Source organism: Eulemur rufifrons, chromosome 15, assembly GCF_041146395.1.
Source record: "Eulemur rufifrons isolate Redbay chromosome 15, OSU_ERuf_1, whole genome shotgun sequence".
NCBI classification, from domain to species: Eukaryota; Metazoa; Chordata; class Mammalia; order Primates; family Lemuridae; genus Eulemur; species Eulemur rufifrons.
In genome coordinates, this window is record NC_090997.1 from 49,329,940 (window position 1) to 49,333,362 (window position 3,423).

The window sequence follows — 3,423 nt, forward strand, 5'->3', positions numbered from 1 at the left end:
CAAACCATGGGAAAAAAATGGAGGAAACTTAAATGCATATTGCTAAGTTAACAATGTTGGTCTGAAAAGACTACATGCTGTATGATTCCAATTCTGTGACCTTCTGGAAAAGGCAAAACTGTAGAAACAGAAAGATAGTAATTGCCAAGGGTTCGGTGAGGCAGTTTTGGATATGTAAAGCATAGACGATTTTGAAGGGAGAGGTGAAAGTATTTTCTGTGATACTATAAATGGTGAATACATGACATTTTGCATTTGTCAAAACCCATAGTACTTCACAAAGAATGAACTTTCACATATTAAAAAACAAACTTTAGGAGATTGGGCAATTCTGGAAAGAACTGTAGACTTCCACCAGAGACTCTAACTTTATTACAAATGTATGAGAGAACTCCACTAAATAACTTGGGGTCTAGGGAAGGTGATGACCTAAGTAACTGGAAATGAGTGGATTTTATGATTGGAGACAAATAAAACTATAATAATGTTCTCTACTTGAGAAAGTTGTTTCCTATGGGCATGCAGTTAACAATTCTAATACTGTTATGCATGTATACTGTAATTCAATAATTATGTAAATGAACAGCCAGATTTCTCACTGTCCAAGTAGAAGTTTACAGATAAGCAAGAATAGGAAACTAGAATGATCTGTGTGGTAATGGATTAGAATTGAATACATCAGGATGAATTCATTGTTAGCTTAATATAGATACAGATATTTCTTCTGCCTGCTCCCATTCAAAGCTCATTCATTTGTTGAGGTCCAATTCTCCATCCACTTAATCCACAATTATTTGCTTAAATGCTCAAGCAGTAATTGAAACACTGCTGCACTTACATTTTGAAGCAATCATCTTGAAAATTGCTATGTACTATTAATATCAGGTATTGTATTATCTAGCAACACAATATTTTAATTTTTAGAAAGTATATTACTTAATTTTTTTTGCTAATGTATATTCCCAGAAAACTAAAATCAAGTAATTGTTTGATCTAACCTCCATTACCTAATAAAGACCAAACACAGATTGGGCATTAAAAGAATACCTTTTGATTTGTGAATAATATTGTGATTCAATCTACTCATTGGAAGAAACAATTTATAAACAAAGATGTTTATATATATGTTGGCTTTATATAAAAACCATAGGTTGAAAATGTTTTGCTAAGTTCCTTCATGGAATATTTTATTTTATAATTATTTTAGCAAAGATCAAATTATATTTGAAAAATTCTCACTATTTTAATATATAAAAGTTTGCCATATAAATGAGATATGACAGTAACAAAGAATATATTTCTTGATGAAAAAATTAAATATTCACAAAAATAAACTATATATTAAACTATAAATAAAGCCTCAATAAATTTGAAAGAATCAACATTATATAGATTATGTTCTCTGGCCATTATGCAATAAAACTATAAATCAATAGTAAAAGGATTGCTGTAGTGAAAATATTTATATCTCTGATTGCCAGTTTCAAGTGAAAGGTTATTTCTTTTTTAACAACTCACCTCCTAAAAACTAAAAATAATGGAAAAAAGAATAATTTTCATAATGGCAGCACAAATGTGAAATATTAAGAAATCCTCAGCCTATAATCAAAAAGAGAATAAGAACAAGAAGGAGAGAATAAAGCATCTAACCTACTTTGCAACTAGCTGATTTTCTCATTCAGAATATACCTTTGTGGATGGACTCCATAAAGCCTAGGAACCATCCAAGGAGAAGATGTTGATTGGAGAGCCTATCACATTAGTTTAGGACACTAAAGGCTACATTGTCACAGTGAGATGAAGCTGACATAAACCTTCCATCTCTTTGCAAGAGAACACGATGAAATCCATCTTTGAGTGACTGTAAACACCTGCACTCAGTAGCATTATAGAGCTTAAATTTTCTCTTCAGGATTGTCTCAAAATTATCTCAATCGATAAATTTAATTTAAAGCGATCTTGGGCTATTAGTGCCAATAAGCACTGGGAAGAAATGAATGCATTTCTTCTCCATAAAATAGCACCTCTATTTTAGTCCTCTGAAAACGCACACAAGTAATTTTTATGATAATAAACTTAAACTGTGAAATATAATTAAGCACATAGGAAAACAAGGTAATGAGCGTGGAATCCAGCAGGAACAATATAAAACAGAAATAGACCAAAAGACGCTTCCGATAATCAAATAATCAGACACATATTTTCAAAACAAATAACCAAATAAAAAACAGGCCTTCTCTATTATTAGAAAAAAAAAAAGGACAAGCTTAAAAATATCAGAATGTCACAGGAAATTATTTTTTGAAATATATCATATGGAAAGAAAACAAAAATTGTAGAACTGAAAAATACAATGACTGAAATTGAAAACTCAGTGAATGAGTGTGGCAGAAGATTAGTCACAAAAGAGAGAATTAGCAAATTGAAAGTTGAGCTAGAAGAATTCTGAAACTAGCACATAGATGAAGGAGGGTGGAAAACATAAGACAGAGGCTAAAATATACAGGTGAAAGAGTTAGATGGTCTAAAATACATTTAATTTGACTTCCAAAAGAAGAGAAGAGGAAAAGGGCAGAAAATATTTAAAGAAAAAACAGTTGAGAAAATTCAACAAATGCCAACAAAACATCCAACAATTTCCAGGTATATTGAATAAAAACAAATCCAAACGTTGACTTATTAGGGAAACTACAGAAAATAAAGACAAAGAGAAAAAAATACAAAAAACAGCTGGAGAAACAGAGCAGTGAGAATTAGATTGATACTTAATTCTTAAGGGCAAGTAATTAATCCCAAATATTTATCCTTCCAAAAGTTGATATCAGATAAAAGTTGTGAAAAAAGTAAACAGGATCTCGTAACAATATAAAGTTTTTAATTAATCAGAATATTGTAACAGTTGAGTTTATATACTTTGAAAAACATAATTTTAACATGTATAAAAAAAGAGTATAGATGACTCATTACAGAGATCATCACTATCATTTGTTAACACAGGCGTTTTGTTTCTATGGAAGTGTAGAGCTTGGGAAACCACAAGGAGGAGGCACAGTGCTGTCTCCTGAGTGTAAATTGTACTTTTGGTGTTGCTTTGCTGAAGCTGCCATTTGCCATTGATGAAGCTTCTTCTCTTCCTTTGGTGATTAAGAAGAAATGAACAGTCAGTCAAAGTAGTTTCTATTTATGTACATTAAAAAAAATACAAATTTGCAAAGAGAATTCGACCATAATCAGAGTGGGAGACTTTAACATACCTCTCACTAATTGACAGAATAGACAAAAGAGTCAGTGAGCTTATGGAAGACATGAACACACACACACACACACACACACACAAACACAACAACAGTAATGCAAAAATAAACTTTCTTTTATAGCACACATAGGCCACTTAAGAAAATTAATTTTGTACTAGACCATAAA

At 31.1% G+C, this 3,423-nt stretch overlaps 1 non-coding gene across 1 annotated transcript; it reads left to right on the forward strand.

Annotated features, from left to right (window-relative positions):
* The first annotated feature begins 2,955 nt into the window (after window positions 1-2,955).
* On the forward strand, window positions 2,956-3,175 carry LOC138396079 (small nucleolar RNA U3). The gene has a single exon (XR_011235566.1). It is a non-coding gene; the product is annotated as a small nucleolar RNA U3 (small nucleolar RNA).
* Window positions 3,176-3,423: the final 248 nt, after the last annotated feature.